This window comes from Otolemur garnettii, unplaced genomic scaffold (genome assembly GCF_000181295.1).
Source record: "Otolemur garnettii isolate 467f Iridium unplaced genomic scaffold, OtoGar3 scaffold00152, whole genome shotgun sequence".
NCBI lineage: Eukaryota > Metazoa > Chordata > Mammalia > Primates > Galagidae > Otolemur > Otolemur garnettii.
Window position 1 is genome coordinate 734720 of NW_003852547.1, and position 10241 is coordinate 744960.

Genomic DNA, 10241 nt, shown 5'->3' on the forward strand with positions numbered 1-10241 from the left:
TATGAAAACCCCAGGAAAATAACTCTAAGGAAGCTGAGCACAGTGTGTTGTTGCTTCAGCAGCCTGGTAGCAGGAGATGTGTACACTTTCCTGTTTCATGAAATTTTCCCCAGGGTCTTTACTTTCTTCAGAAGAGATTAAGGACAAAAGACCAAGTGGGGAGGGCAGAGCAGTTTGAGGGAGGTCGTGTACTTTTGACCTGGATTCTGTGAATTGTTCCTTCAGCGTATGGGGAAGTGCGCATCTTTACATATGTGGTCGTCGGTTCATATCACATGGTTCATAATTCCCTCGCGGTCAGGGGCAATTAGGAGCTCATGTCTGGTTTACGGTAGTGAGATTAAATGGTTTGTGCTTTCATTGCAGCAAAAGTTTCTCTAAGGTCTGGAGAGAACCTAGGCCCGGAGGGCTGGACAGTTTATTTAGTGTCCTGCCTCTCTTATTATTGGACAGCAGCCTACTCACCCTTCGCTTTCTCAATCAGGGGATTTTTGGCCTCCCCATTCTCCTGCCATGAGTCCATGCCAAAGTCCAGATGTATTTATTTGTGCCTGGAACTGGATGTTCTTTTAAAAAGAGAGACAAAAAGGATGGCTTCCTAGCTGATTTCTAGAATTCTAATCTTCATTGTCTAAGCTGTTGCTTTCCAACCCTGGATGCTGATTAGAATTACCCTTAGGACATTTTTTTTTCCTTTTTTGAGACAGAGTCTTGCTCTGTTGCCCAGGCAATGGTGTGATCATAGCTCACTGCAGCCTCAAAATTCTGGGCTTAAGTGATTCTCCTGCCTCAGCCTTCCAAAGTGCTGGGATTATAGGTGTGAGCCACTGTGCTGGCCCCTTAGGGCATTTATTAATATAATTAAAAAAAATTTCAGGTTAATGTGAGGGTATAAACAACCAAATCACAATATATGAATTTGTTAGGTAGAGTCCCTTTTGCAGCTGTGTCCTGAACCCAAAATATGTGCCATACACTCCTACATTGTGGCCATTCAGTGGGAGTACTCCAAGCCCCCCTTAGAGCATTTAAAACCTACCAACACCTGTGCCTTGCCCTGAGGGAGTCTGGTTCAACTGGTCTATGGTGTGGCCCAGGCATTGGTAGGTTGAGGATGCACAGTGGGGCTTAGCGCTCAGAGTTACCATCCCCAGTATTCAGAGACCTCAACATCCTGGGCCTCCTAACGTGATGGACTGAGAAGGGGCAGCATCACCTCTGTGGTGTTCTTGCCCAAACTGTGTAACCTGAGTTTAATCACAAGGAAATATTAGTTAAGTCCAGACTCAGGGTCATTCTACAAAATAACTGTCTAATATGCTTCGAAAGTGTTCAGGTCATGAAAATAAAAAGAAGTTCTGAGGAACTGTCCCAGATTAAAGGAAACAAAAGAGACAAACAACTAAATGCAACATGTGATCCTCAACTGAGTCCTGGTGCGAAGAAAGGGCATCAGTGGGAAGATGAATGGAATTTGAATAAGGTCAGTGTATGATGCCTGCATTAATTTATAGATTTTTGGTAATTGTATTGTGTTTATCTAAAATACTAATATTTAGGAACATTTTTGAAAGTCTAAAATTATTATTGCAAAATGAAAAGTTAAAAAGGAAAGGAGAAAAATCCTCCAGGTATTTATAGTGAGTTGCCAAAGTTATAAGCCACTTCCTTGTGTTATTTTGCCTAATATTGTTAGAGTAATCTTCCTGAAATGCTTTTTGTATCATGTTTCTGACTTTCTCAAAGCTTCACAGTGATTCCTATCATGTATAGCAGGGGTGCCTTTTTGACATCAGGGACTGGTTTCACGGACGATAATTTTTCCATAGACAGTGGTGGTGGGGTGATGGTTTTGGGAAGAATCAGGTGCATTACATCTCCTCCTCAGATCATCAGGTATTTGATTCTCATAAGGAGCCTGCAACTTAGATCCCTTGCACGTGCAGTTTACAGTAAGGTTCATACTCCCATGAAAACCCAATGCAGCCGCTTGTCTTATAAGAGCTTAGGCAGCGATATGAGCAATGGGGAACAGCTGTAAATACAGATGAAGTTTCACTCACTTGCTGTTTACCTCCTGCTATGCAGCCCCTTTCCTAACAGGCCATGGAGAGGTACCAGTCCAAGGCCCTGGGGTTGGGTACCACAGATGTATTGGATAGAGTTCACATTCGTTAGGCTGCCCTTCAAGGCCCCCATAGTGTTGGCCCCAGCCTATTCCCTCCGTCTACCTGGAAGGACCTGATGACACACGTTTCACTTTCTCATGTCTTTTCCTTCTTCCCATAACACCCTTCTCGCCTTCCCACTCAGCCTGCTGAATGGTTCTTCATCCCGAGGCCCGTTTCAGATCCTGTGTCTTCACTGAAGCCTCATATAATTATTTCTGTTAGAATACAGAAATACAGAATTCTGGTAGTTACAATGATATGGAGTGAAACAGGAGCTTTAGATACAGAAATATGTGGGTCTGAATTCTGGTTCAGGATCTTTTACTAGTTCTGAGATGAGGGCCAAGTTACCCGATGTCTTAGAGTAGAAGGACAGTGGCTGTGAGGAGGCGCTAACATAAAGGTCCCCAGCACAGCGCAGTTTCCCTCCTCTTCACTTTGTGGCTCAGTGGTGCCCAAAGGCATTGTAGGTACAAAGGCTCTTATTTGTAGGTACAGAGGCTCCTTATTTCCTGCAGAGCCTTTTAAATATTTGTGCCTGACCTATTCTGCACTAAAAAGAAAGAAGGGAAAGGAGAGAGGGAGGAAGGAAGGAAGGAAAGAAAGAGAGAAAGAAAAGGAAAAAGGAAGGAAGGAAGGAAAGAAAAGAAAGAAAAAGAAAGAAGGAAGGAAGGAAGGAAATAAATAAATAAATTTGTGCTTGGTCATCAGTAAGATGGCATACACTTCTTTTTAGAGAGACAGGATCTCACTCTGTTTCCCAGGCTGGAGTGCAGTGGCATGATCTCATCTTACTGTAGCCTCAAACTCCTGGGCTCAAGTGCTCATCCTGCTTCAGCCTCTCAAGTAACTGCTGGGACTATACAGGTGCCCACCACCATGTCCAGCTAATTTTTTAACTTTTCTTTTTTTTGTAGTAGAGGCAGGATTTTGCTGTATTGCCCAGGCTGGTCTTGAACTCCTGCCCTCAAGCAGTCCTCTTGCCTCCCCTCATAAAGTGCTGGGATTACAAATGTGAGCACCCACACCTAGCTTGACAGACACTGAAACTGAACTCACTGCTTGGGACTTTAAGGAATGCAACTGTGATTTTTTTTTTTTCCTGGAACACAACTCAGTAAATAAGTGACCTATGGACAGAGGAATGCAATCCAGCAGAGGGATAAGGGAAGGACAGTGGGTTTCTTTCTTTTTTCTTTTTTTTGTAAAGACAGAGTCTCACTTTATTGCCCTTGGTAGAGTGCCATTGTGTCAAACAGCTCACAGCAGCAACCTCTAACTCTTGGGCTTAAGTGATTCTCTTGCTTTAGCCTCCCGAGTACAGGTGCCCACCACAAAGCCTGGCTATTTTTTTGTTGCAATTTGGCTGGGGCCAGGTTTGAACCCGCCACCCTTGGTATATGGGGCCAGCGCCCTACCCACTGAGCCACAGGTGCCGCCTAGGACAGTGGGTTTCTAAATGAGAAAAGCTGTGATGCCTTCCACACCTGCTCCTTTGCTCGTAGTCAGACAGAATCAAGGAATTATAACTCCTTAGTACAATTTATTAAGCTATAACTCCTGTGTGCCCCGTCACTGATCCATCCCCCGCCCAGGGAAAGTGTACCAGGTGAGTCAGGCCCTTTGTGCGGGGAACAGTCCTCTCCCTTTCCTGCCTCCTCCACCCCTACTGCTCAGTGCTGGGTGCTCTGGTCTGGCCCCTGCTCCCAGGCCTGTAATATTGGTCTGAGTGAGTAAGGCCAGGAGAGGTGAGTGAGAAGGAAGTCAGAGGCCAGCAGGCATGGAAGGAAGGCAGTGGGGCTGCCATTGCTCAAACGCCACAAAATCTGGGTGTGTTTTATGACTGTTTCAGGATTCATAATCTTCTCCCCTCTGTTTGTGACTATTCCAGGGAATTGCCATCGTAATTCCTTCTCATTTTACTTTCTTTCCCTGGTGTATCCCTTTTAGGGTCAAAGAATGACTATACAAATAGCTGCCAATTCAATAACTGTGACTTTTTCTGAGAATGGGAACCTGGCAAACGTTTATGAGGGGCTGAGCACTCGTGAGTGTGGTGTTAGGGAACAGGTGTACACAAGTGAACAGTGAGATAGGAAACAAAATGCTGTTTGTCCAGTCCTGACAGTGGAGGGTGCAGAAATCATTCTGGAAGGTGGATGTCATTCAGGAGACCTCAGAAGTCTTAGGGCATCCTCTGCCCAGATAGGGTGGAGGAAGAGGTTAAATTATGGACTTAGGGCTTGGCACCTATGGCTCAAGCTGCTAAGGTGCTACCCACATACACCTGGCTAGTGGGTTCAAATCCAGCCAGGCCTACCAAACAACAATGACGGCTGCAACCAAAAAACAACCAGGCATTGTGGCGGGCGCCTGTGGTCCCAGCTACTTGGTAGGTGGAGGCAGGAGAATCACTTGAGCCCAGGAGCTGGAGGTTGCTGTGAGCTGTGACGACATGGTACTCTACCTAGGGCAATAGCTTGAGGCTCTGTCTCAAAAAAAAAAAAAATTATGGACTTGGGCCATGTTAGGTACATTACTTAATTTTTCCACCCTGTTTTTTTTTAAATCTGTAAAAATGGGGACGATAATGCTCACAGGAATTTTTGTGAGGACCATAGCTACAAATAAAACCTATAGGATAGTGCCTGGTACACAGTGAGCATGACGTTAGTGTGAGCTCTTGTCATAATGGGAGAAGGGGCACACTGGTCATCTAGGCTGGGGAGGTGTTCTCCAGCCCCTGGCAGGCCAGCTGGAGGTGGAAATGGCCAGGGGGGAGGCTTAACTTCCAGGAGTGGAAGGATTGGGAGCAGTAACTCATGCACAGCGTTCTGTGAAAATACCTTTCCTGGACAGCGGTAATACCCAGAGTGGCTGCAGCTTCTGTCACAGTTACTGTCTCCTGGGGGTCTAGGAATGTGTCTTTGAGCAAAATGGTTTTGCTGAAAGCCCATCCTAGAAACAGGCTTCAGGGTGGCGTCACAAATAGGTTTTGTCTTGCCAAAGGAAAGCACTTGTTTTAAGGAAAGCTTTCATCTTGTGAAAGGAATCCCCTCTTGTGGCCCAGGTCATTCCTTTGGTCTCTCTACTGTCCTAATTTATGAGGCGTAAAGAGAAAGACTGAAGAAGGGCGAAGAAGGAAATGCATGTGTAAAACAACAGGGCAGGGGCGGGATTGGTGTAAGTTAAGAGGACGCATGGCCAAGTTTTAGGTGAACATAAAAAGCCTTCTTTTTAGCTAAGAGTAAACCTTCCATTCGTCCCACCATCTCATTACTAGGTATCTACCCAGAAGAGAAAATCATTTTACCATAAGGACATTTGCACTAGAATATTCATAGCAACTCAGTTCACAATTGCCAAGACATGGAATCAACCCAAGTGCCCATCAACACATGAGTGGATTAATCAGCTGTGGTGTATGTGTACCATAAAATTCTATTCTGCTGGGAGCTCATGGGAGACGCTGCTGTAATCATGGTTTAGGCAGCCAACAATCAGCCTGAGAAGACATGACCACCAATGCTGGCCCCTTACACCCATACTGGCCTCAGAACCTAAGGCTGGATAACTTTGTACCTAATGAATACTCCACCTGACATCTCCTGGCTGGCCTTTTCTCTGTCTGTGGGGTCTTAGTTATGACCACATGGCATTTGTCTAGTTGCGCTGCAGTTGTCCCACTGGGGACTTGGCGGTGACTGTCACTGTGCTGGTTTGCAGTGTGTGGGTTTATTCACCTGACTATTGAGGGCTGGTCCTCATTCTCTGCCATGAAGACCTTCTGGAGACCAAGCCTTCTTAACCCAGCTCTGGAAAGAATATGCCAAGGGAGATAGCCTATACATCCTGGGTGACAACTTCATGGTATGCATGGAAACCATCACAGTTTTACTGTGGGGACCACTCAGTCTGTGAGTGGTGATCACCTTTCTCTACCAGCAACCCTTCTGCTTTGTCCTACAGCTTGTGGTCTCTGTGGGCCAGATCTACGGGGACATACTGTACTTCCTGACAGAGTACCACCATGGATTCCAGCATGGGGAGCTGGGTCATCCCCTCTACTGAACTCCCTCTTCATGAACTCCCTGTGGATCGTGCTGCCCGGAATCCTTGTGTTTGATTCTGTGAAGCAGCTAATACATGCCCAGAGTGTGCTGGATGTGAAGGCCATGAAAGTCAAGAGCAAGAAGAATTAAGAAGAGGTGGACTCGGCTTGGCGCCTGTGGCTCAAGCGGCTAAGGCACCAGCCACATACACCTAAGGTGGCGGGTTCAAATCCCCAGCCCGGGCCCGCCAAACAACAATGATGGCTGCAACCAAAAAATGGCCAGGCGTTGTGGTGGGCGCCTATAGTCCCAGCTACTTGGGAGGCTGAGGCAGGAGACTCGCTTGAGCCCAGGAGTTGGAGTGAGCGTGATGCCATGGCACTCTACCCAGGGGGATAGCTTGAGGCTCTGTCTCAAAAAAAAAAAAAAAGAAGAGGTGGACTGGACTCCAACACTAGTTCCAGCTTCAAGAAGAGTCCAGTCCTGCTCCCAGAGGTTAGAGGGACAAAGCTAATTGATATGTCAAATTCAGGCTGATGGGTCAGAGCTGGGAAAGAAAGGGGCCATGTACAGGTACGGTGTTTCCCCAAAGATGAAACTGTCTTATATTTATTTTTTCTCAAGAAGACACCTAGGGCTTATTTTTAGGAGATGTCTCTTCCTCTTTGCACTGAAATGCATGGCATGGCTATACAGATATGCTACATAGCCACGCCCATCACAAGGTCTTATTATCAGGTTAGGGTTTATATTTAACAAATGCATGGAAATCCTGCTAGGGCTTATTTTTTGGGTAGGTCTTATTTTCTGGGAAACACGGTATAAGAAATGCCAGAAGATTTATGATGGTGGCAGTTTTTAAAATCAGGGGATATTGCAAGAAAAAAAAAAAAAGAAGAAGAAAAAAAGTGTTCAGAAAATAAAATAAAATTTGGAAATTAAAAAAAAATCAGCTATAAAAAAGATGGAGACTTCACAGCTTTTGTATTAACCTGGATGGAGGTGAAAAGTATCACAGTTGATATTCTTCTTAGTAAAGTATCACAAAATGGAAAAGTATCCAATGTACTCAATACTAATATGAAATCAATAGATAAACAGCTACATACCCACATAAGAGAAAAGCACAGTTAAATTCAAATGGAGAGAGGAGGAGGGAGGGGGATTGGTAAGTTCTCACCTAATGGGCGCAGTGTAAGTGTACACAAAACACCCCCTGGGTGAAGGGCTTAACTATAATTTGAACTGTACCTAACAGATGCAAACAGTGTAACCTAATCATTTCTACCCTTATATTAATCTGACATAAATTCTCAAAAAGGCAAATAAAAACAGAAGAATGCAAAATCAAAAGTTAAAAAGGCCTTCTTTTTTTTTTAAAGCAGATCTCTCTCTATAAATGTAGTGGGCTGCCTTGAATGCTCAAGAACATTCCAGCAGAATCACAAGAGAATGGGGAGTGTGGCTTCTGTGCTCAATGGTAGGTTAGACCGAGGAAGTCCCTGGAGAGACTGGTGACAGAGGAGGAGATGGGTGAGGTTGAGGACATGGATGGTGGAGGGAAGGGACGGGGAGGGTCGTCCCCTGAGGGCTCACCAGTTTCCAGGCCCTGGGTTCGATGCCTCACACATCTTAATTTATTCTTCTAGGAACTGCGTTGGTTCCTGATGGAGTAAGAGTCATCCTTGTGCTGCAGACAAGAAATGGGGCTGAGGGAGACAAAGTGACTGGCCAGGACCATCAAACCAGTTGGTGGCAGAGCTGGTGTGTTTCACCTCAGAGTTTGTGCTCATGCTTATTGGTAAGACAGGAAAGTGAGAGATACAGAAGGAAGGCAAAGCAAACGTTTGCTGTGGGTGAAGTGTATAAAAGGGACCTGTGTTAGGCATAATAATGGCCACCCAAAATGTCCATGTCCTGATCCCTAGAGCATTTTAATGTTACTTTATTTGTCAACAAACACCCTCCCCCTCACTCCCCCAAAAAGCCTTTACAGATGTGGTGAAATTAAGGATCTGGGAATGGAGAGATGATTCTGGATAAAGAGGGAGGCAGAAGAGCCAGGGTCAGAATCATATGGAGGGAGGACTCCACTGGCCACTACTGGCTTTGAAGATAGAAGGGGACCATGATCCAAGGAAATGCGGGTGGCCTCTAGAGGCTGGAGAGGGCAAAGAAGGGGGCTTTCCCTGAAAGCTCTACAGGAAATCAGTGTCTTGATTTTATTCCAGAGACCCATTTTGGACTTTTGGTTTTCAGAACCATAAGGACTGGGCAAAAACATGTATGTAGTCTTTGCATTCCAGGAGTTTATAGTCTGCTACGCTGAAAGATACTGAAAGAAATGCCAAAATGGGCAGTGCCTGTGGCCCAGTGGATAGGGTCCTGGCCCCATATACCGAGGATGGCAGGTTAGAACCCAACCCTGGCCAAATTGCAAAAAAAATAGCCAGGTGTTGTGGCAGGTGCCTGTGGTCCCAGTTACTTGGGAGGCTGAGGCAAGGGAATCTCCTAAGCCCAAGAGTTGGAGGTTGCTGTGAGCTGTGATGTCACAGCACTCTCCCAAGGGCAAAAAAGTGCGACTCTGTCTCTAAAAAAAAAAAGAAATATGTCAAAATGTTAAGCAGTGATTGAATGTAGATTTTGGGTGGAAAATGTAATATGGGTGATTGTCATTTCCTTTTTCATACTCTATATCTTAATTTTCAAAGATGAACAATTAAAGATTATTACATTGTGATGTTATAATAGTGGTATGTTCAATGTACCTCTGTGAACCTTGTGAAGGTCTTGGAGAGGGTATGCCCTTTGAGTTTAAGGATGAATTTGCTAAGAAGGGAAGAGAGGTGTTACAGGTAGAGAAATGGCTTTTGCAAAAGCAGGAAGGGAGGACCTAAATGGTCTGTCAGATCAAACTCAAGGGAATGAATCTCTAGTCTTCAAGGAATTTGGTCAGTGACCTCTTATGGGATAAGCTGAGTCATTCTGGCAACCTGCAATCAGTACCTCAGGCCTTGGTGGTGGGAGAGGATGCACCTGTGAAGTCTTTGTTAAGGCTCAGCGTTTTCTGCTCTTTTCCTCCTGTTATTTCTTGCAGTCCTGAGGTGGGGAGGGCCCCAGTCCTCACACTTTGCAGGAAGGTTGCTTCCTTTGTTGGGGGTGGGTGGGTGTATAGCTCTGAGTTTGTGTTTTGTTCTTTCTGTGCTGGCAATTAAGGAAACAGCAGAGTGGCTCCTTTCTGTCCTGACAGCCTCATGATGGAGGCAGCTGAACCCCTTCCTCATTCCTCCACCTTCCGGGGAGCCGCACCTCTTCCCAGCCCTCCTAAGAAGGCCTGGTAGAGTGCTACGTGAGGAAACCAGACAAAACCCAGGGCTAAGATTCTCATAATTGCCTCTATTTCTTAAAGCATATATTCCTTTCACCCCACACCCTGACCTTATTTTAGGGCCAACTCCTCATCTCTGGGCACAAAGAAGTGGGTTTCCCAGCTCCTGTTGTAGTTTGGTTCCACCCACCAAGGCAGACAATGGGCCCATTTTTTTCTGTAGTCAAAGGCCCTGTGTTTGGTCCTTGCGGTTCCACGCTGAACTGGTGCCAAAGCTCGTACCTTCCTGTTCGGTTCCTTCCAGGTTGTCCTGTAATCAGTAGGCTTGGGGAGTAGGGTGGTGGGGCCTGAGTTGTGTTCACAGGAAGGGGAGGTTGTGAGAATCCCGGACATTTGTCCTTGAGAGTCTTCTGGGCCTGTTGGCAGAAGAAGCAGAAATATAGGCCAGGATCTGGGTCCTTGTGCTGGTGCCAGAGCTCTGACCTCGGAGTAGATTTCCCTCTCTAGGTACAAGATGTGCCTTTGGCAGAGTGAGGTCTGACTCGAGGAACTCCAGCTCCACGGCTTGCCTGCTCGGGCCTTGCGTTGTCGACCCCAACCCCCAACTCTGTATTATCCCTCCAGGGCCCAAGAACTCACCCTCCGGTAAAATCAATTTGGCTGATGTCCATCCCCGCGAGAGAGGAGACC

General features: G+C 46.0%; 1 pseudogene; it reads left to right on the top strand.

Annotated features, from left to right (window-relative positions):
• The first annotated feature begins 5661 nt into the window (after positions 1–5661).
• On the top strand, positions 5662–6373 carry LOC100949386 (annotated as a pseudogene).
• Positions 6374–10241: the final 3868 nt, after the last annotated feature.